Source organism: Bubalus kerabau, chromosome 10 (genome assembly GCF_029407905.1).
Source record: "Bubalus kerabau isolate K-KA32 ecotype Philippines breed swamp buffalo chromosome 10, PCC_UOA_SB_1v2, whole genome shotgun sequence".
Taxonomy (NCBI): domain Eukaryota; kingdom Metazoa; phylum Chordata; class Mammalia; order Artiodactyla; family Bovidae; genus Bubalus; species Bubalus kerabau.
The window spans coordinates 6,287,512-6,311,832 of NC_073633.1; the positions used below are offsets into that span (position 1 = coordinate 6,287,512).

The 24,321-nt window shown below is 40.3% G+C and overlaps 1 long non-coding RNA gene across 4 annotated transcripts in view; it reads left to right on the forward strand.

Moving 5' to 3' along the window:
- Nucleotides 1–24,321, forward strand: part of LOC129620792 (uncharacterized) — a 123,391-nt gene that overhangs the window by 41,447 nt on the left and 57,623 nt on the right. For 2 of the 4 annotated variants that reach the window (XR_008698701.1, XR_008698702.1), the window contains exon 2: nt 667–825. The exons of the other annotated variants lie outside the window; for them this stretch is intronic. This is a non-coding gene — a long non-coding RNA (uncharacterized LOC129620792). The remainder of the gene's footprint in view (nt 1–666; nt 826–24,321) is intronic. 4 annotated transcript variants of the gene reach the window in all.

Consider the following 24,321-nt stretch of genomic DNA (forward strand, 5'->3'; position numbering starts at 1 on the left):
TTGGTATTCTTTAGAAGTCACATTTTTGGAGTTTCACTTAAAATGGTGAATTTACCTTAGAAACAATGGGGATTACTGTCAAGTATTTTCTAAGCGGAACTTTCTTGAGCTATTATAAAGGACAGTAATCACTAATATACCTAAACTAAGAAATTTCACTAATAGGTAAAAATTGGTTGGCTTATCTCTTTTCTCAGAAAGTATTGGTGATTTTCTGTAGCAGGAAAGAAGAAGACGAAAACCCTCCCTGAACTCTTCCCTGGTTTCCTGTTTTATTTTCTGTATCCTAAAGAGAAATGCATCCTGTTCGCCTTTCCCAGTTTTTCACTTCCTCTCTTATACTCAATCCCTGTACACCCACAGGGACTGATTCTCACTTCCACTGTTTTCATTGTGCATTTCATTTATTTCTATAATCCCTCCACACAACTCAAAACAGTGTGTATATATATATATATATATATATATATATGTATATGTATTCTTAGAGGTGTCATCTCACTTGTGTTTTAAATTATAACACCAAATGGAATTTTAATCAACCTTCCTAGGTCAGTTAAATAAAAAAATTTGGTACAAACCAAGAGTTGTAGTTACTGATATTTATTGAGTTTTCAATGATGGGAAAAAGATTATGATTGTACATGATAACTCTTCATCTTGCAGGTTATGGAGTAAAATGATCTGAAGGCTCTCTCCTGTCAGTTTTATCCATGATATGAAGAGATCAATTCACTGTGTATATTCTTCAGATTCTCAAGCGTCTTCGCTCAGAGGAGGACCTGAGCTCCTTGTGCAAGTGTATTCTCAGTCCTTGGTTACGTGGTGAATATCTTGGACTCTTGTATTGACATTTTGAAGCCTTTTTTTCCTTTTCTTTTTAAAAGTAAGTTAGGCATACGCTAAAGTCAGTGGCTGTGTTAAGCTATATAGTTGGAGAGGAGAATCAGTAGTATTTGGAAAGGTCTTTTAATGAAAGCCTTAGGAAAGTATCTGCTTATTTATTAGAGTAGGGACTAAATGTATTAGCCAGAAGCTGGTTGGGAAAATTGGCATTTTTCTTCTGGATGCTTATGTGAGGGCAGAGGGCTGAAAGGAAAATATTTAAAGGCATGCTGATTGATCTGGGAATGAATGGAAAGCTTTGGTAAGGATAAACTGATTTTATTCAATGGTAACCATCCTCAAGATGATAAAAACATGAAGAAGATAGGAGACAATACAGCTTTCCTTTTTTTTTTTAACATATACTAATTATTTTTATTGAGAAATGCATTAAACATTGATACATCCAACCTCTGATTGAACCTTCAGACATCATATGTAGGAGCTATTGAAGATTTATTGCACAATATGAAATTAAGCATATACAGTAAACATGATAATAAATGACCTTTGCAGACAGGAGACTGCCACAGAGAAAAGTTGCCCAACAGAAGGGGGTTTGAAAAACATATTTAAAGACAATCAAAGATGAATGATGGGAACTGAAACACATAAAGAGAAAAAATACTCTTCAATAAATAGATACACAGAAAATGTACTTTCTGAAATGAGTAGATGTTTTTAACATCTCTAATTCTTTTGTTATACAACAATCCATACTGAAGAACAGGTGTTTAACTCCAAACATATAAATATGCCTATTTAGTCATGCCAGTTTTGCAAAGTACTTACAAATATAAAAAGATCTGTTTAATCCATTAAAGGGTACAAATTGACAGAGCAATAAAGGCTCACATAAGGATAAATATGTGTCAGAAGGAAACACCCTATGATCTGAGAGGAGGTTGATTTCACTGTGAATTGAATTTAGCACATGCTTCATTTTCTTATAGGTCCATTCCTCTCTCCTCTTTCCTCTTGTGTTCTGTCTTGCCCTCTCCTCTCTTGCCTCCTCTTCCCCATTTCCTCTTTCCCTCCATCTCTCCTCCCTTTAAGTGGATTAGTGAATTGTCCATCAGCAACAGGCTTCTTGGTAATAAATACAAAAACACCTACTGCAGCTCAAATTTACTGGCATGATGACCTAATGAATCTTTAATTGGAATTGGGCAAAAAATATCTTGAAGCTTTAACATTGCTTGCTCAAGGAGTTTAAAGAAAAAAAGTTATATCAGATGGACAAAAAGCTGTATAAAAATATTTCAAGGTGATGACATATATTTTTTATGAATGAGAATACATCTATTGATTTTTGAAAGAAAAAACCTATACTTACTATCAGAAAACAATGTTAATAATGAGTCTGTCTAGAAGTGGAATCAATTTTTCTCAAGATTGTAGAGAAAATTCATATTTTAAAATCTATTTTCTACAGTATGTAAGTGAGTGGATGGCACTTGGAAGTTTTATTAAAACTTCTGAAACATAATTTCTTGATTTTTGTATAAGTTTATGTCATATTGTATGAATCTGTGGGGTGTTTTTCCCCTGTGTAAAAGAGAGGTACTCAGAGAGGCATATTAAGATTCTTGTCTTTCAAAAAGTGTTTCATTTTTTTTAAGGTAAAATATCTACAATCAACCATTTTCCTACCAATTTGGATTATTTTTTCTAAACAAATGATGCATTTGTAGTACTTTATTAATATTGGCATCAGATCAGATCAGATCAGTCGCTCAGTTGTGTCCGACTCTTTTCGACCCCATGAATCGCAGCACGCCAGGCCTCCCTGTCCATCACCAACTCCCGGAGTTCACTGAGACTCACGTCCATCGAGTCAGTGATGCCATCCAGCCATCTCATCCTCTGTCGTCCCCTTCTCCTCCTGCCCCCAATCCCTCCCAGCATCAGAGTCTTTTCCAATGAGTCAACTCTTCGCATGAGGTGGCCAAAGTACTGGAGTTTCAGCTTTAGCATCATTCCTTCCAAAGAAATCCCAGGGCTGATCTCCTTTAGAATGGACTTGCTAATATTATGTATACATTCCTGGAACATACAATGAAAAGACACTTCAGAATTCTAGAAAGTGCAAGTGAAAGTGGTCCATTAGGACTGTGAACCTGGAGTTGGGTCCAGCATGCAGTCTCACCATGATTGGTTGGGATGCAGCTATATCCCATGCTTAGCCAAGGAGGAGGTCTAGGAAGGGGGCATGTAAACTGCAGCCCTTATTCCCATCGTGCTTCTGTGGAATATGGGAGCATGGCCACTTGGTTAGCATTCTTGAAACTGGAATTTTTTCATGATTATATTTGTTAAGCCTCATCAGTTTTTACCTGTAGAGAAAAACTGTTGCAAAGAAAAAAATGTCATTTGCTTATTTCAGAGACAGGCAGTATGGGAGACCTGGGATGGGAGAAATTGTCTGCATTGGGCTTCAGGTGAATCTGGGGACAGAGGTGTCTATGGCAGTGATTCTCAGTGTGGGAGTGAGATATTTTGCCCCAAGAAGAACACTTAGCATTATCTGGAGACATTTTTGATTGTTAGGGACTGTAGGAGGGCATGGTACTGCCATCTCTTACGGAGAAGCCAGAGATGCAGCTAGATATCCTACAGTGCACAGGATCCCCCAATCCGTTCCCCTTCCAGAAATTATTGGATTCAACATGACAGCAGAACAGAGGGTAAGAAACCTTGACCTAGAGGCAAGGAGATGATTTAGCTGAAAACAGCATGGGGATTTCCCTGGTGGCTCAGTGGTAAAGAATCTGCCTGCCAATGCAGGAGACACAGGTTCAATCCCTGGCCCAGGAGATTACCACATGCCTTGGAGCATTCAAACCTGAGTGCCCCAAGTACTGAGCCTCTGCTCTATTGCCTAGGAACCACAGCAACTGAAGCCTGTGCCCCGGAACAAGAGAAGCCACCAAAATGAGACGTCTTTGCACCATAGTGAAGACTATCTCCCAGTCACCACAACTAGAGAAAGCCTGAACAGTAGTGAAGACCTAGCACAGCCAAAAAAGAGAGAGAGAGAAAAAAGCATGAGAAGTGAATCTTGCCATGAGGCCTGGTACAGAAAAGGAGTGAACTGAGACCCTGTGGGTGGGAAACTGCTAGAAAGCAAATGGTGTCCCCAGGGTGGATGGGGGAAAGGATGGAATGGAGTGCGGTATATTTGGAGGAATGTCTGTTCCTTAACAAAAGTACCTAAAGCAGAAGCCAACATCTGTTACTTTAGAGAGGGAGTTAATTTTCTCCTGGTTCCTTTTCTGGAGGGATCTGTGGTCAGAACACTTCTTGCATATTTGTGCTCACTTTTTACTGTCTTCAGAACCAGAAGAAGATAAGATCTACCATCTCTTTTCAGTTCAGTTCAGTTCAGTTACTCAGTCATGTCTGATTCTTTGTGATCCCATGGACTGCAGCATGCCAGGCCTCCCTGTCCATTGCCAACTACTGGAGTTTACTCAAACTCATGTTCATTGTGTTAGTGGTGCCGTCCAACCATCTCATCCTCTGTCGTCCCCTTCTCCTCCTGCATTCAGTCTTTCCCAGCATCAGGGTCTTTTCCAATGAGTCATATCTTTGCATCAGGTAACCAAAATATTGGCATTTCAGCTTCAGCATCAGTCCTTCCAATGAATATTCAGGACTGACTTCCTTTACGATGGACTGGTTGGATCTCTTTGCAGTCAGAGGGACTCTCAAGAGCCTTCTCCAACACCACAGTTTAAAAGCATCAATTCTTTGGCACTCAGCTTTCTTTACAATCCAATTTTCACATCCATACATGATTACTGGGAAAACCATAGCTTTGACAAGGCTGACCTTTGTTGGCAAAGTAATGTCTCTGCTTTTTAATATGCTGTCTAGGTTGGTCATAACTTTTCTTCCAAGGAGTAAGCGTCTTTTAATTTCATGACTGCAGTCACCATTTGCAGTGATTTTGGAGCCCAAGAAAATAAAGTCTGTCACTGTTTCCACTGTTTCCCCATATATTTGCTATGAAGTGATGGGACCAGATGCCATGATCTTAGTTTTTTGAATCTTGAGCTTTAAGCCAACTTTTTCACTCTCCTCTTACACTTTAATGAACAGGCTCTTTAGTTCTTCTTTGCTTTCTGCCATAAGGTTGGTGTCATCTACGTATCTAAGGTTATTGATATTTCTCCTGGCAGTCTTGATTCCAGCTTGTGCTTCATCCAGCCCAGTGTTTCTCATGATGAATAAGCAGGGTGACAATATACAGCCTTGATGTGTGCCTTTCCCTATTTGGAACGAGTCCATTGTTTCATGTCCAGTTCTAACTATTGTTTCCTGATTTGCATACAGATTTCTCAGGAGGCAGGTCAGGTGGTCTGGTATTCCCATCTCTAAGAATTTTCCAGAGTTTGTTGTGACCACACAGTCAAAGGCTTTGGCATCGTCAATAAAGAAGAAGTAATATTTTACTGGAGTTCCCTTGCTTTTTTGAAGATCCAATGGATGTTGGTAATTTGATCTCTGGTTCCTCTGCCTTTTCTAAATCCAGCTTGAAAATCTGGAAGTTCATGGTTCATGTATTGTTGAAATCTGGATTGGAGAATTTTGAGCATTACTTTACTAGTGTGTGAGATGAATGCAATTTTATGGTACTTTGAGCATTCTTTGGCATTGCCTTTCTTTGGGATTGCAATGAAAACTGACCTTTTCCAGTCCTGTGGCCACTGCTGAGTTTTCCAAATTTGCTGGCACACTGAGTGCAGCACTTTCACAGCATCATCTTTTAGGATTTCAAATAGCTCCACTGGAATTCCATCACCTCCACTAGCTTTATTCATAGTGATGCTTCCTAAGGCCCACTTGTCTTCACATTCCAGAATGTCTGGCTCTAGGTGAGTGATCACACCTTCCTGATTATCTGGGTTGTGAAGATCTTTTTTGTATAGTTCTTCTGTGTATTCTTGCCACCTCTTCTTAATATCTTCTGCTTCTGTTAGGACCATACCATTTCTGTCCTTTATTGTGCCCATCTTTGCATGAAATGTTCCTTTGGTATCTCTCTCTCATTTTCTTGAAGAGATCTCTAGTCTTTCCCATTCTATTGTTTTCTCTGTTTCTTTGCATTGATCATTGAGGAAGGCTTTCTTATCTTTCCTTGCTATTCTTTGGGACTCTGCATTCAGATGGGTATATCTTTCCTTTCTCCTATGCCGTTAGCTTCTATTCTTTTCTTGGCTATTTGTAAGGCCTCCTCAGACAACCATTTTGCCTTTTTACACATCTTTTTCTTGAGGATTGTCTTGATCCCTGCCTCCTGTACAATGTCATGAACCTCTGTCCATAGTTCTTCAGGCACTCTGTCTATCAGATCTAATCCCTTGAATCTATTTGTCACTTCCACTGTATAACTGTAAGGGATTTGATTTAGGTCATACCTGAATGGTCTAGTGATTTTCCCTACTTTCTTCACTTAAATCTGAATTTGGCAATAAGGAGTTCATGATCTGAGCCACAGTCAGCTTCCAGTCTTGTTTTTGCTACTGTATAGAGTTTCTCCATCTTTGGCTGCAAAGAATAGAATCAATCTGATTTCGGTATTGACCATCTGGTGATGTCCATGTGTAGAGTCTTCTCTTGTGTTGTTGGAAGAGGGTGTTTGCTATGACCAGTGTGTTCTCTTGGCAACTCTATTAGCCTTTGCTCTGCTTCTTTCTGTACTCCAAGGCCAAACTTGCCTGTTATTCCAGGTGTTTCTTTACTCTCTACTTTTGCTTTCCAGTCCCCTATAATGAAAAACCATCTCTCTTAGGTCTCATCTACATTGATGAAGACCTACAAGACCTTCTAGAACTAAGACCATAAGACCTTCTAGAGCTAACATCCAAAAAAGATTTCCTTTTGATCATAGGGGACTGGAATGCCAAAGTAGGGAGTCAAGAAATACCTGGAGTAATAAAGTTTGGCCTTGGAGTGCAAAATGAAGCAGGCCAAATTCTAATAGAGTTTTGCCAAGAGAATGCACTGGTCATTGTAAACACCGTCTTCCAGCAACACAAGAGAAAACTCTACACATGGACATCACCAGATGGTCAATACTGAAATCAGATTGATTCTATTCTTTGCAGCCAAAGATGGAGAAGCTCTATACAGTTAGCAAAAACAAGACTGGGAGCTGACTGTGGCTCAGATCATGAACTCCTTATTATTAAATTCAGACTTAAAGTGAAGAAAGTAGGGAAAACCACCAGACCATTCAGGTATGACCTAAATCAAATCCCTTACAGTTATACAGTGGAAGTGACAAATAGATTCAAGTGATTAGATCCGATAGACAGAGTGCCTGAAGAACTATGGACGGAGGTTTCATGACATTGTACAGGAGGAAGGGATCAAGACCATACCCAAGATAAAAGATGTGCAAAAAGGCAAAATGATTGTCTGAGGAGGCCTTACAAATAGCCAAGAAAAGAATAGAAGCTAACGGCATAGGAGAAAGGAAAGATATACCCATCTGAATGCAGAGTTCCAAAGAATAGCAAGGAAAGATAAGAAAGCCTTCCTCAGTGATCAATGCAAAGAAACAGAGAAAACAATAGAATGGGAAAGACTAGAGATTTCTTCAAGAAAATGAGAGATACCAAGGGAACATTTCATGCAGATATGGGCTCAATAAAGGACAGAAATGCTATGGTCCTAACAGAAGCAGAAGATATTAAGAAGAGGTGGCAAGAATACACAGAAGAACTATACAAAAAAGATCTTCACAACCCAGATAATCATGAAGGTGTGATCACTCACCTAGAGCCAGACATTCTGGAATGTGAAGACAAGTGGGCCTTAGGAAGCATCACTACGAATAAAGCTAGTGGAGGTGATGGAATTCCAGTTGAGCTATTTGAAATCCTAAAAGATGATGCTGTGAAAGTGCTGCACTCAGTGTGCCAGCAAATTTGGAAAACTCAGCAGTGGCCACAGGACTGGAAAAGGTCAGTTTTCATTGCAATCCCAAAGAAAGGCAATGCCAAACAATGTTCAGCTTATCACACAGTTGCACTCATCTCACATGCTAGCAAAGTAATGCTCAAAATTCTCAGAGCCAGGCTTCAAAAGTATGTGAACCATGAACTTCCAGATGTTCAAGCTGGTTTTAGAAAAGGCAGAGGAACCAGAGATCAAATTACCAACATTCGTTGTATCATAGATAAAGCAAGAGAGTTCCAGAAACACATCTACTTCTGCTTATTGATTACACCAATGCCTTTGGCTGTGTGGATCACAACAAACTGTGAAAAATTCTTCAAGAGATGGGAAGACCAGATCACCTTACCTGCCTTCTGAGAAATCTGTATGCAGGTCAAGAAGTGACAGTTAGAACTGGACAAGGAACAACAGACTCGTTCCAAATTGGGAAAGGACTATGTCATGGCTGTATATTGTCACCCTACTGATTTAACTTATATTCAGAGCACATCATGAGAAACGCTGGGCTGGAGGAAGCACAAGCTGGGATCAAAATTGCTGGGAGAAATACCAGTAACCTCAGATATGCAGATGATACCACTCTTATGGCAGAAAGTGAAGTGAAACTAAGGATCCTCTTGATGAAAGTTTAAGGAGAGTGAAAAAGTTGGATTAAAACTCAACATTCAATAAACTAAGATCATGGTATCTGGTCCCATCACTTCATGGCCAATAGATGGGGAAACAATGGATACAGTTGACAGACTTTATTTTTCAGGGCTCCAAAATCACTGCAGATGGTGACTGTAGCCATGAAATAAAAAGATGCTTGCTCCTTGGGAGAAAAGCTATGACCAACCTAGACAGCATATTAAAGAGCAGAGACATTACTTTGCCAACAAAGGTCTGTCTAGTCAAGGCTATGGTTTTTCCAGTGGTCAGTATGGATGTGAGAGTTGGACACGAAAGAAATTGAGTGCTAAAGAATTGATGCTTTTGAACTGTGGTGTTGGAGAAGATTCTTGAAAGTTCCTTGGACTGCAAGGAGATCAAACCAGTCAATCTTAAAGGAAATCAGTCCTGGATATTCATTGGAAGGACTGATGGTGAAGCTGAAACTCCAATATTTTGGCTACCTGATGCCAAATTGGAAAAGACTCTGATGCTGGGAAAGACTGAAGGCAGGACGATAATAGGGTGACAGAGAATGAGATGGTTTGATGGCATCACTGACTCAATGGAGTTGTGTTTGAGCAAGCTCTGGGGGTTGGTCATGGTCATGGAAGCCTGGTGTACTGCTGTCCATGGTGTCACAGAGTCAGACATGACTGAGTGACTGAACTGACCTTGAGAAAAGGTAGACAAGACCCAAGGTTTAAGTGTTAGTTGCTCAGTTCAGTTCAGTTCAGTCGCTCAATCTTGATCAACTCTTTGAGACCACAGGACCCTCTGTCCATGGGATTTTCTAGGCAAGAATACTGAAGTGGGCTGCCTTTTCCTTCTCCAGGGGATCTTGCCGACCCAGGGGTGGAAACCACTTCTCCTGCATTGCAGGTGGGTTATCCATTTTAAATATAGAAGTGTATAAGTGTCAATCACAAACTCCCTGACTATCCCTTCCTCCTACCCTTCCTGATAACCATAAGTTTGTTCTCTTTCTGCCGTCACTGTTGTTCACAGTTTTTTTTTTTTTCTTGAAATTCTTTCCTCTCTTTATTATCTACACCCTTCTGGTTCCTCTTTTCATCCCTAAATCCTTTCTCTTGCCCCTTTTTTAGTTCAGTGCCTGCTCCTAATCTTCATAGCTACGCTCTCTGTCCTACTTTCTTTAATGTATTTTGCTAGTGATGTTGCTTCTTCACGGTCTTCCATCAGTTTACTGTGGATCATTCTTTGATTTTAAATGACCAATCCAGTATTCTTTCTTAAGTTACTGACCCTTAGTGCTAACATACTGGACACTCCACTTCCTTTCCATGCCGTGTTTTTGTACAAAGCTGATCATCTTCTTTTTTATCAGCCAGAAAGTTGCACGATGCTTTTAATACACCCACAGAGCAAAAATCCTCTGACTTATCCCTGATTTATTTCTTTGGAGTCTGGCTTTCTTTGTAGTTCCTGAATCAGCTTTGCTTCAAGACTTTGGATTTTTGGTCCAATCAGTTCAGTTCAGTTCAGTCGCTCAGTCGTGTCTGACTCTTTGCGACCCCATGAACCACAGCATGCCAGGCCTCCCTGTCCATCACCAATTCCCGGAGTTCCCCCAAACCCATGTCCATCGAGTTGATGATGCCATCCAGCCATCTCATCCTCTGTTGTCCCCTTCTCCTCCTGCCCTCAATCTTTCCCAGCATCAGGGTCTTTTCCAATGAGTCAGCTCTTCACAACAGGTGGCCAAAGTATTGGAGTTTCAGCTTCAGCATCAGTCCCTCCAGTGAATTCCCGGGACTGATCTCCTTTAGGATGGACTGGTTGGATCTCCTTGCAGTCCAAGGGACTCTCAAGAGTCTTCTCCAACACCACAGTTCAAAAGCATCAATTCTTTGACACTCAGCTTTCTTATAGTCCAACTCTCATATCCATACATGACCACTGGAAAAACCATGGCCTTGACTAGATGGACCTTTGTTGGCAAAGTAATGTCTCTGCTTTTTAATAGGGGAAGAGTATTTTTCCCCAGTAAGTAAGTACCTGTACTCACTATGATACTTATCCACCAAGGTTCTAGTCTAATGACCCTGTACCTGCCTCATTTCACTCATACAAATTTATTCTAGATGAAATTTTGACTAATAAATTTAGATTTTGCAGTCTCACACTCATGTGCCAAGCTCACAGTTCTTTCCCCTTCCACTTAAATCTTGCTAGTCTATTTCTCTTATATAATATTGGCATTTAGGCAAGAGTTCCTACTTCCGTGGTTCAAAAAGTAGAACCTATAGAAATTTCTGGCTCTAAGTTAGAAGTCAGTGGGCAAAAATTAGTCAAGGGGGTAGGTAAGGCTTTTGCAACTTTTAAAACTACCTGTTGCTGGCAGCTGCCACATGTAAGCTGGCATACTTAATGCCTCTTCTGTTTACGTCTTGCTGCTTCATATGGCAATTATCACCCTACAGAGCAGGGACAGTCAGGTCTGGAGACCTTGCAAATAAGAGTGAAGGAAAAGGATATTGGATGGAGAGAAACAGAAGGAAATTAAAGCAACTTCCAAGGTTTCCTTGTTCTAGCTTTCAGGCAAATAATTTAATAAGCCTGATGTGCTTTCCTTTAAATATACCTTTGAAAATTTGCATAAATGAATTTCTGCAAATGAAGTGCTATTTCCAACATACTGTTTAAAATTTGCTCTAGTATATTCCACTGGGTTACAAAGAATGGGCATAAAATTATGCATAAAACATAATTACACTTTAATTTCATAGAAGCTGTACTTTTTTAATATCAAGTTTTTTTTATTCCACATTTGATTTTATAATCACATATCAAATAATTTCTTTCCTTCCACCAGTCAGTAGCTATATTAAACTGTTTTCCTGAAGCTGGCTCAAAGAGAAAAAAATCTGATCTTTCTTTTGCTTGATTTTCTGTTGAAAGTCAGGATGAGCAGCTTATGCTTGAAGTGTACTCTGTAGCCTAAATCAGGCTGCTGCTGCTGCTAAGTCGCTTCAGTCGTGTCTGACTCTGTAACCCCATAGGCGGCAGCCCACCAGGCTCCCCCGTCTCTGGGATTTTCCAGGCAAGAATACTGGAGTGGGTTGCCATTTCCTTCTCCAATGCATGAAAGTGAAAAGTGAAAGTGAAGTCGCTCAGTTGTGTCCGACTCTTAGCCACCCCATGGCCTGCAGCCTACCATGCTCCTCCACCCATGGGATTTTCCAGGCAAGAGTACTGGAGTGGGGCGCCATTGCCTTCTCCAAGCCTAAATCAGGCACACTGCACCAAATCCTTAGCAGATTTTCACTTCTCTTTGTGCTGTTATGTTTTGTTCTTTGATGCCATCCAATTTTGTCTCTTATCTTCAGGAAAAAACTTATTACAGGTTTTTCTTTTCTTTTCCCCCACCTTTTTAAAAAATTTCCCTATAAGGAAGGGAAATTAGTGAGGGTAATGCGAAGCATGCAGTATTGTATTTACACTACACTAGGTAGGCACCTACCTCGATGTTGACTGATTCACAAAGGAGGATATGAGCAAGATCAGAAACTCACTTAATTCAGAAAGATGCATGATTTTTGTTTTTTTTTTCTAGCATTTTAAGTACATTTCCTGAAGCATTACTTGTGGGAGAAGAATCAAACTAGGAATTACTAGTCATCAATAGCACCGGATATTCCTTAGTGTTGGCAGAAAAATTCAGGAAAGATACCTTAAAGACCTATACTAATTCAGTTTTGTTGAAATTTTTACATTTTAGAACTTCAGATTAGATCCTGTTGTTTCTGTAGGTTAATATTTGGCAGAAAAACCCCCACCACATTTCATCTAACAATGCAAAAATTAAAGTGTTTTGGTTTGGTCTGTTTGTTTTCTATTTCTGTGGCATACTGCTGTTAGAGATAACATTTAATCCATCTCTAAAAGTGCTATTTATAAGACAGGTGAAATTCTATTACTGCCAGTTTATAGAAGCATGAATTTCATAATGGCAAAAGCAGAGCTGAATGCAGCCAGCAGGTAGCCCTGTTTTCTGATTGTTTCATCTTGCAGGAAATGTCACCAAAGTATAAATTTGCTGTTTTGCTTAGAATTTATATGTTGTGCCTGGGTAAAGTCCATAGAGCATAACATAAAGGCTTGGAACAAATCACTGGGGTCTGGGAAACAAGTGAAAAGAAAATTCCATGTTATAATCTAACTCATCAGGATTCATTTACTCCTTTATTAATAATGATACTAGCGAATCTTTTATTAATATGACACTAGCAAATCTTTGGTTGCAAAATAGATATATGTTATTTTCATGTGACATAACATGAAAATGGTATGTAAACAATACAAGCCTCACTTTATGAGCTATTCTCAGGTCCACATGAAAACATCATGGGTAATTATTTGCAAAGTTCCTACAGATTTCCACGTTTCTCTCTTACATAGTCCCATTCTCCTATGTAACCCCAAATAATCTTTTGAAAAAGTTACTTCAGGTCATATCATTTGCTGAAAAATCCTTCAATGGAGTTTAGTCTTGTTAAACTTGAAATAATATATATACCTCATACCATGACCTAAACCAGCATTCTCATTTATTTAGGTCTTGGGATCCCTTTGAACTCTTAAATATTATTGAGGATCCTCAAATATCTTTATTTATGTGAGTTATAGCTATTTAGATTTATTGTATTAGACATTAAAACAAAATTAAAAAATGGAAAAATGTTTATTTAAAAACAGTAGTAATACAAAATAGTACATATCACACTTTTAATGAAAATTGCTTTTTCAAAACAAAAAATTATTGGAAAGAGTGGCATTGCTTTACATTTTTGCAAATTTCTGTAATGTTTGGCTTAACAGAAGATGGCTTAATTCTCATATCTGCTTTTTCATTTAAATTATTATAGTAGCACATATCCATTGCTCAGGCCCACTTCATTCTGGTCTCTGCAGAGGAGTCTTCTTTCTCCACCCACCTATGCAATCACCCTATATCCCATTACTTTGTTTTACTTTCCCCATAGCATTTAAAATTATAGAAAATTATATTATATATATCTGTTTATTTTCTGTGTCTGTCCACTCATTTGTAAGCTGCACTTAGACAAGGTCTTCATTTGTGTTATAAACCATCATGTATTAATAATAGTTTTCTATTGTTGCTTAACAAATTACCCCCACATCTAGCAGCTTAAAACAGCAAACATTTATTATGTTATAATTTCTGTGGGTCAGGATTTATCTGGGTGTGGTAGAGATGAGGGCTTCTTGCTCAAGATCTCTCTTGAGGTTGGGCTGAAGGGTCTGCTCTTGAGCTCACTCCTACTTCTCAACTAATTCATGTAGACCAGGGCCACCTCCCATACATGGCAAGCTGACTTTCCCTGGGATAACTGGTGGGGGAGAGAGAGACAGAGGAGAATATGAATGAACCCAAAACAGAAGCTACAGTATTTTCATAATTTAATTTTGGAAGTGACATCCAATCTCTTTTACCATTTTTAGTCATTAGAAAGAAGTCACTAGATCTAGTGACTCAAGGGAAGTGGGTTACACAGGATGGATAACAGGGATTAGGGATTCTGGGTAAGCTAAGAGGCTGCCTACCATCAGCTGTATCCTCAGGGTCTAGTGTTATATCTGGCACATAATGGGTATTCAGTAAATACTTACTGAATGCCCATAGAGTACTCAGTCATATAGAAAAGGAAAGTGGTAGTCACTCAGTTGTGTCTGACTCTTTGCAACCCATTGACTGTAGCCTGCCAGGATCCTCTGTCAATGGACTTCTTAAGGCAACAATACTGGAGTACGTAACCTGAGTAGGGAAGCCCACTCAGTCATACATGTATTGCCAAAGATTTTAGCTTTGTTTTCTTAGCAGAAGGGGCTTATTTGCCTTAGAAGGCTTTTAAAATCCATCCTATTGTGGGTAGATGACTCCTCTAGTTTGTTGTATTATTTAGGTAGTTGGTATAGGCCTACATTGGGGTTTCCCTGGTGACTCAGATGGTAAAGAATCTGCCTGGCATGTGGCAGACCCTGGTTTGATCCCTGGGTTGGGAAGATTCCCTGGAGGAGGGCATGGCAACCCACTCCAGTATTCTTGCCTGGAAACCCCATAGACAGAAGAGCCTGGCAGGCTACAGTCCATGGGGTCGCAAAGAGTCTGCCAAGACTGAGCAGCTAACACTTTCACTTTCATAGGCCTACATAGAAGGGAAAATATTAATTTCTTCTCTGGGATAAGAAGACTTGCTGGTATCTTCTGGGGCTTAAAATGAGAAATTGGGTGAATACATTAATCTGGGGACTTTGATGTATTCCTGCAGGGGAAATAGAACTTCCTGCCCAATAATGTATGTTTGCCCATTCTTCTTACATAAAATGTTGTCATTTAGAGAGATTCTGATCTTGTGGGGCCATTGATCTCTCTCGGTGTCTTCATTTGGCTTCTCTAGGGCAAGGAACACATGAGTTGTCTGGTTGGCTGTATTTTTTCTAAGATGCAGTAATTCCAAATTCACTAATTCTATCCATGAACAATTATAATCATTTTCTAAATAAATGTAATATGTTTAATTAATTAATTTATTAAATAGAATTTCTGTAGAATATCTCCACATATCTATAAACTGTAGTACTATTAATATTTTATTTAGGTCTTTTGAAGGAAATTATAGCTAGTCTTCACTTTGAGTCATGGTATAATAACTTTGCTTTTACACTTGTTTCCAGGGCTGTGTACACTGGTTACATATTAGTATAAATCAGTCTTTTCAATCTTTAAAATTGTTTTCATGACACTTTGCTGAGACCACAGCAAGGGTAATTTCAACCAAGACTGGGAAGAGATACTCTGTCCACAAAGATTATGTAGGAAAATACATGTAAAACAAATGCCTGACATATATACTCAGTGTTCATATTTTTAACTCTCTTTCCTCAGCTGAAATTTGGTGGAACACCCCCATTTTCAGGTTAGAATGTTCTTTTTGTAGGCACATCCAGATTTTAATTCAGTCTCTATTTGCAACCTGGTAAGAGCTGTCCTTAAAACAAAGAAGATGATGAGATTTGGCTGTCATTCTATTAGCTACTTTCAATCTCCATATATTGAAAATATCCCTGGGGAATTAAAAGTATGACAAAACTCATAAAATACCAGATTGTTCAGCATGTGTGGTCATCTGCACAAAGTTGTCATCAAACATCAAGATTTCTCACAAATTATGGAAGTATTTTGAACAAAGCCCCTGATTGTTGTGAAAGGAGAGGAAATCTTAGATAGTGAGAGTTATTAATGTATGGATAAGTTACTGAGGGTATTTGTAGAATCTTAAGGCTGAATCAATGATTCCTGTGAAACAATATTTTCCAGAAATATTATGGGCAATTGGTTAGTTTTTATGCTGCTTTTCAAAAAATATAATCATTCATAGTTTATAATTATGAATTATTTTGAATATACAAGTAATTATAATTGTCATATATTTACTAACCACACACTGAGATTTAAGAGATGTTCATATTTTGCATATTTTTTGTAGACTCTCTTTTTCTTTTTAATTAGGTTTTACTGTCATAGCTAAAACTTCAGGCTTATCACTTCTCCTTCCATTTCACTATTTTAAAATTATTCCATTTCCATTCATATTTTTATTCTTTATTATAAAGAATACATGGTTTTGCTTTGTGTTTATTAAAAAATTTTATATGAATGGTTTCATATTATATATACTAGACTTGTTTTTATGCTCTTTTGCCATGTCCATGAGAGTGTGCCCTGGGTAATCTACCCAGCCCAGGACAAGGAAAAGCATAGACTTGGAACCTAGAATGGACTTGAAATCACACAGCTTTGTATCAAGCCTGGCCATGCTGGGCCTTTAGCTGAAGCCCAGATGACCCTGCAGACAAGTGAGCAAGCAATAAGTGCCATTTTTGTTTATTGCTGAGATTTTGTAGTTGTTTTCTATGCAGCAGAAACTGACATATATTTTTACTATATATTTTATTAGGTATAAAAGCATGCAGTGTATTCATCTATATTGTTCCATGTGGTTAAGTAGTTCATCCATTTTCATTCTTTTTTTTTTTATGAGAGAGATTTAAATTTCTTTACTTGATATATTTTTCATAATGTCTCTGGAAACTATTGTTTTTATATCATGGTATTTTATTTCTGTAAACCGAAAATATTTGTTCCCAAAAGCAGGTATTTAATGCTAGGTGCATTGTGATTCCTTTTACCAATGGACCCATAAAAATAAAAGACAGGATAGTTATGAGTTAGGAGGTGAGGATTGTCTCATATAATTCTTTAATTAAATACTTAACGATCTCAAGTATTGTTAATTCATGACATAGTTTACTTGGTATAAGAACCAGAACAGCAAAGAGAAGTTTAAGACTATATTATAAAATTACTAGTACGTTTAGGGCGGAGAAGGCAATGGCACCCCACTCCAGTACTTTTGCCTGGAGAATCCCATGGACGGCGGAGCCTGGTGGGCTGCAGTTCATGGGGTCTCTAGAGTCAGACACGACTGAGCGACTTCACTTTCACTTTTCACTTTCATGCATTGGAGAAGGAAATGGCAACCCACTCCAGTGTTCTTGCCTGGAGAATCCCAGGGACGGGAAGCCTGGTTGGCTGCCGTCTATGGGGTTGCACAGAGTCAGACGCGACTGAAGCAACGCAGCAGCAGCAGTACGTTTAGGGAGAAGGCAATGGCACCCCACTCCAGTACTCTTGCCTGGAGAATCCCATGGACGGAGGAGCCTGGTAGGCTGCAGTCCATGGGGTCGCTAAGAGTCGGATATGACTGAGCGACTTCACTTTCACTTTTCACTTTCATGCATTGGAGAAGGAAATGGCAACCCACTCCAGTGTTCTTGCCTGGAGAATCCCAGGGGCGGGAGAGTCTGGTGGGCTGACGTCTATGGGGTCACACAGAGTCGGACACGACTGAAGTGACTTAGCAGCAGCAGTACGTTTAGAAAAGCCATTCACTGTAATGTGTGGTTGGTGTGCCTTTGCAGAGAAAAAAGCACTTAGAAAAATTTTACTAATAAAAATATATCTTGTACCACACATGACAGTGTTTCTAAAATGTAAGAAGGCATTTCAAATATTGAGTTTCCTTCTCAGTATGGGTAACTGATGCTGTCTAGGAGGCTTACAGTATCAAAATTATGTTTGTTTTAATCACGCAGTTATTTTACATTTGAAACAACAGATACATAAGACCTACCACTCAGACCAAGATATGAGAAAGCAATTAGTGAAAAATGAAAAATGGACTGAAATGAGATTGGCCCCTTTTGGATTTCCATACTACAATTCATGGGAATAATAGAAACAAAATCCAGTGAATCAGAAGTCTTCTAGGAGGTATGCTTTAGGAAATCTCTTTGAAGGGAACACTCATACCTATAAATTTTTACCAGTAGATCATAACTTCTCAGAAACCTTTACGTTGGAAAGGGATGAAGCTGATCCTTGTTGTTTTTAGTTGTTTTCTCTAGTTGAGGAGGAGAATGGGAATTGGCTAGGTGACTGCCATCATTTCACTTTTTAGACTCTTGAACTGACAATAATAGTTTTCACATATTGACTACTTAGTGTGGCCCAGAAATTGTGCTGTTTTTTTTTTTTTTTTTCTTTTAAAGTAATCTTCATCTTCAAAAGAACAAGGTAAGGATTGATGGGGCCCTTTTGCAAATAGTGAAACTGAGGCACACAGAGGTAAAATGTCTGACCCAAGTCCATTGCTGGCAAGTGAAGAAGGTTATACTGAACTCACATCCGTCTGGCTCTCTGCTTCTAACTGTATACACATGCCCCCTTCTAGTGGACAACATGAACTGAGTGGCTGTTATATGTGGACAATTATGTACTATTATAAAGTGAACAGAGGAAAGCAATTCTGTTTTTAGGCCCTTTTCCTTATTTGAGAAAAGCTGTAGGATGTCACTGTCTACACCTTTGAATTATAATGAATCTCTCTCTCTCTCTCTCTCTCTCTCTCTCATAACTAGCAGTGTAGAAATATGCAAATACATCTTGTCTGAGATGAAAAAGCCTTGAGTTTAGTTAAATGACTCTGTAACTTTGAGGAGAATCAGAAATAGGTTTGCTAAAGGAGATTCCCTGACTTTTTATGTTAACTCTAGCAGAACTGTTGCCTGGCCCCAAACATTTTTTGCATCTTTTCCTCCAGTTTTATTCAGGTTTGAGGTAGATAAAATGAGTTTGAGGCAAAATAGGCCCATCCTTTGGCTTAAGAGTTCTTCTGTGTATTCTTGCCACCTCTTCTTAATATCTTCTGGTTTTGTTAGGTCCATACCATTTCTGTCCTTTATCGAGCCCATCTTGGCATGAAATGTTCCTGTGGTATCTCTAATTTTCTTGAAGAGATCTCTAGTCTTTCCCATTCTGTCGTTTTCCTCTATTTCTTTGCATTGATCTCTGAGGAAGGCTTTCTTATCTCTTCTTGCTATACTTTGGAACTCTGCATTCAGATGCTTATATCTTTCCTTTTCTCCTTTGCCTTTCACTTCTCTTCTTTTCACAGCTATTTGTAAGGCCTCCCCAGACAGCCATTTTGCTTTTTTGCATTTCTTTTCCATGGGGATGGTCTTGATCCCTGTCTCCTGTACAATGTCATGAGTCTCCATCCATAGTTCATCAGGCACTCTATCTATCAGATCTAGTCCCTTAAATCTATTTCTCACTTCCACTGTATAATCATAAGGGATTTGATTTAGGTCATACCTGAATGGTCTAGTGGTTTTCCCTACTTTCTTCACTTTAAGTCTGAATTTAATAATAAGGAGTTCATGATCTGAGCCACAGTCAGCTCCCAGTCTTGTTTTTGCTAACTGTATAGAGCTTCTCCATCTTTGGCTGCAAAGACTGTACAAAAAAGATCTTCATGACCAAGATAATCATGATCTAGGTGTGATCACTCACCTAAAGCCAGACATCCTGGAATGTGAAGTCAAGTGGGCCTTAGAAAGCATCACTTCAAACAAAGCTAGTGGAGGTGATGGAATTCCAGTTGAGCAATTTCAAATCCTGAAAGATGATGCTGTGAAAGTGCTGCACTCAATATGCCAGCAAATTTGGAAAACTCAGCAGTGGCCACAGGACTGGAAAATGTCAGTTTTCATTCCAATCGCAAAGAAAGGCAATGCCAAAGAATTTTCAAACTACCGCACAATTGCACTCATCTCACATGCTAGAAAAGTAATGCTCAAAATTCTCCAAGCCAGGCTTCAGTAATACGTGAACCATGAACTTCCAGATGTTCAAGCTGGTTTTAGAAAAGACAGAGGAACCAGAGATCAAATTGTCAACATCTGCTGGATCATCGAAAAAGCAAGAGAGTTCCAGAAAAACATCTATTTCTGCTCTATTGACTATGCCAAAGCCTTTGACTATGTGGATCACAATAAACTATGGAAAATTCTGAAAGAGATGGGAATACCGGACCACCTGACCTGCCTCTTGAGAGACCTATATGGAGGTCAGGAAACAACAGTTAAAACTGGACATGGAACAACAGACTGGTTCGAAATAGGAAAAGGAGTACGTCAAGGCTGTATATTGTCACCGTGCTTATTTAACTTATATGAAGAATACATCATGAGAAATGCTGGGCTGGAAGAAGCACAAGCTGGAATCAAGATTGCTGGGAGAAATATCAATAACCTCAGATATGGACATGACACCATCCTTATGGCAGAAAGTGAAGAGGAACTCAAAAACCTCTTGATGAAAGTGAAAGTGGAGAGTGAAAAAGTTGGCTTAAAGCTCAACATTCAGAAAACTAAGATCATGGCATCTGGTCCCATCACTTTATGGCAAATAGATGGGGAAACAGTGGAAACAGTGGCACACTTTATTTTTGGAGGCCCCAAAATCACTGCAGATGGTGACTGCAGCCATGAAATTAAAAGACACTTACTCCTTGGAAGGAAAGTTATGACCAACCTAGATAGCATATTCAAAAGCAGAGACATTACTTTGCCAACAAAGGTCTGTCTAGTCAAGGCTATGGTTTTTCCAGTGGTCATGTAAGGATGTGAGAGTTGGACTGTGAAGAAAGATGAGCACTGAAGAATTGATGCTTTTGAACTGTGGTGTTGGAGAAGACTCTTGAGAGTCCCTTGGACTGCAAGGAGATCCAACCAGTGCCTTCTAAAGGAGATTAGCCCTGGGTGTTCTTTGGAAGGAATGATGCTGAAGCTGAAACTCCAGTACTTTGGCCACCTCATGCGAAGAGTTGACTCATTGGAAAAGACTCTGATGCTGGGAGGGATTGGGGCAGGAGGAGAAGGGGACGACAGAGGATAAGATGGCTGGATGGCATCACCGACTGGATGGACATGAGTTTGAGTGAACTCTGGGAATTGGTGATGGACAGGGAGGCCTGGCATGCTGCAGTTCATGGGGTCGCAAGAGTCGGACATGACTGAGCAACTGAACTGAACTTGGCTTAAGAGAGGTCATGAGACCTAGTTTTTGCCAGAGGACATGTGTTGGGGGCTCCTGGGAAAGAATCCTTCTCCAATGAGAGAGAGCTACCTCTCCCCATGCTTTTTGTCTTTGATAATGAGGTGGAAATGTGATATTTGGAGCTTCTGTATTTACTGTGAGACCATGAAGAACAAGAGAACTATAGAGATGCAGCTTAAAGTTATCTGATTATCAACACTGAGAGCTGGAAGTGTAAGCTGCTGATTGAGTTGGCTCTTGAAGATAATCATATATTTTATCATCTTTATTGTTGATAAAAAACTATACCTCAGCTCTTCTGTTTATTAGATGTTGATAAAAAATCTCTAAATATATTAATTGAAATATCAAATTTTATATGTAAGTATAGTATTGACATATAAGTTTATGATAACCTTTTGCACAATAATCCAACTAAATATTTATTGGTGATCAGGTTACCAGATTCTTATCTTAGTGGTCTTTCCAGTCACTGTACAATTTTAAGTCATAACTAGTAATAAATCATTTAAATGTGAACTTTTCTACAGAGGCTGTGTGCTGTGCTGTGCTCTGCTTAGTTGCTCAGTTGTGTCCAACTCTTTACGGCCCCATGGACTGTAGCCTGCCAGGCTCCTCTGTCCAGGGGGATTCTCCAGGCAAAAGACTGGAGTGGGTTGCCATGCCCTCCTCCGGGGGATCTTCCCGATCCAGGCATCGAACCCAGGTCTCCCGCATTGTAGGCCGGTTCTTTGCCACCTGAGCCATCAGGGAAGCGCTCTCCTACAGAGGCGCTGTGCTACAGCACTGCGGGTGCAGCCCTCAGCCCGTGGCCGCCTCAGTCACCGCAGGCGGCGGTCCTGCCCAGCCGCTGGTGGGCACAGCACTGGGCCCTCCCCCAGCGGCCAGCTGTCAAGGAGGGACCGTTAGTGGGTCCATTCAGCCGGCGGTGGGCGCAGTGGTGGTCCTCAGGGAGAGAGGGAGTGAGGTGAAAGAGGGATCCTGGCCTTCTCCTGGGGGCTCTCCAGTTCACCGGGCCTCCGGCCAGCAGGTGAGCTGGGGGGCAGGAGCAGGCTGGGGGCGGTGTCCTGCAGGGCTCCAGAGCCCTCGCCGAGGCCTTCCACCGACTGGACTGAGGCCAGTGAGGAGGCCCTGAACCTCCCTCTCGTGCCCCTCTATCTCTGCAGCCTGATGGTGGTGGCCCCTCTGCATGGGACGCAGCCTGCGAACCTGGTCCCCACCACCCCAGCGGCCTGAGGAGCCTGAGGGCTGCTGGGTCCTGGGCACCTGGCTCCTTCGGGGATGACAGTTGGGCAGGGTCTGGGGATTGGCCCCGAGGGAGCCGCCAGCTGAGACCTGTCTTTTAGCCAGGACCAGGACCTCAGAAGGGAGATTTATCCCTCGGGACCTCACCCTTTCTTGTCCAGAGGATGACTCTCCTTTTTTAATTTGTTTTTTATTGAAGGAATAATTGCCTTATACTGTTGTGTTGTTTTCTGCCGTACAACAGTGTGAATCAGCCATAAGTATATAGGTCCCCTCCTTTTCGAGCCTCCCTCCCCCGTCCCCATCCCACCCCTCTAAGTCGAGCTCCCTGTGCTATACAGCAACTTCCCACTAGCTAGCTCTTTTGTCTGTTGTTCAGTTGCTCAGTCATTTCCAGCTTGATCTGTTTCACATATGGTAATGTATATGTTTCAGTGCTACTCCCTCAATTTGTTCCACCCTCTCCTTCCCCCGTTGTATCAACATACCCCCAAAACATAGAGAGACTTGTGAGAATAACACTACTTTGGCAGAGATTTACAGGAACATCGTTACCTGACCATGACCTGACCTCTGGAACAAAGGATCTGACATCAAAAAGCTTGCAATAACCAATTACACCCCCTCCTTCACCTTTCCTAGAAAAGGGCTTTGCCAAAAGCTTTCTGGAAGTTTGGAGTTTTTAAGGCATGAGCCTCCTGGTTTGTTGCCTGGCCTGCAATAAATCTCTGTGCCAGGCTCTGACATTTTAGTGTTGCATGGCCTTGCTGTGAGTTGGGCATAGGAACTTGCATTTCAGTAACATCAGAAGTGTAATATTGTGGTGTTGAATAGTTGACCTTTAGTTGAATTTTGCATCTGGTTATATTCAGAATTGCCAACTACATTTTCCAATAGTCTTGATACTGCAGGAGCAAATAAATGTCAAGATTCTCTCTTGACCAACAGAGATCTCAGACCTATTTGGGACCCTTGGCCTTTTCAGGAACCTCTGCTTTTTTTTGATTGGTGAAATCCAGACAGTGGTCACTATTTACTAAACAAAGTTAAGCAGAAGTAAACCTAAAGTGAATTTATGGAAGGTATGGTTGTATTAGTGGAGTGGTGCATGCTTATGAGAGAGAAACAGACAGAAACAGAGGACGGGAGCCGAGAATTACTGTGTTAGATCACATTTGTTAAAAGAAGAGTTCAAGACAGAGACTGAGGTTTGTGTGGGTTGAGGAAGTGCTTTTCAGGACTAAGTAAAAGAAGCAGGATGAAGGAGGAATTGAGCAGTGATGAAGTCTTGGGTAAAGTCTCGCCTTAGTCTGATTCACAGGGTGCTCTGAATCTAGGTTCAGCCTAGAGCTGTCCTGCCTTGAGGCAAGAGGACCAGGCTTTGAACTCCATATTGACCAATCCTTGGCCATCCTCTGGGGTGGATATATTGGGGTGATTATGATTTAATTTCCAAGGCATCTCCTGCTGAGGCAGTGCTCTGCAGAAGTAGTTTTTCTTCACTTAATTTATTTAATCTTCCACTATTCTCTCCCCAAATACCCATCCAATGAGGTATAAAGTCACAAGTGTAAACTGTTAGCAATAGCAATTTCAGAGGTTTAGAGATGGGAATATTAATCAAGGAATTTATGAGAGGCACCCACAACATCTATTATTTTTTACTTTGGGGCAGGAACCTGAAGTTTGAGGAAAGAGTTAAATTCAATTCAAAACATACTTACGGAACACCTGCTACATGCCAGGCAATACACTAGGGCAAATGGGGTTACAGTGTAAATGATCCGTTGCCTCTGAGAAGTGCACTGCGTAAGAATTAACTAAACATACAAGCCGTATATCTATTCCTGAGATTGGCCTCTAGTTTCAGATTTGGTAAGTTATAAACTCTTTAGGGCATTCCCTGGTGGCTCAGACGGAAAAGTGTCTGCCTATAATGCGGGAGACCCAGGTTTGATCCCTGGGTAGGGAAGATCCTCTGGAGAAGGAAATGGCAACCCACTCCAGTACTCTTGCCTGGAAAACCCCATGAACAAGGGAACGTGGGTAGGCCACAGTCCATG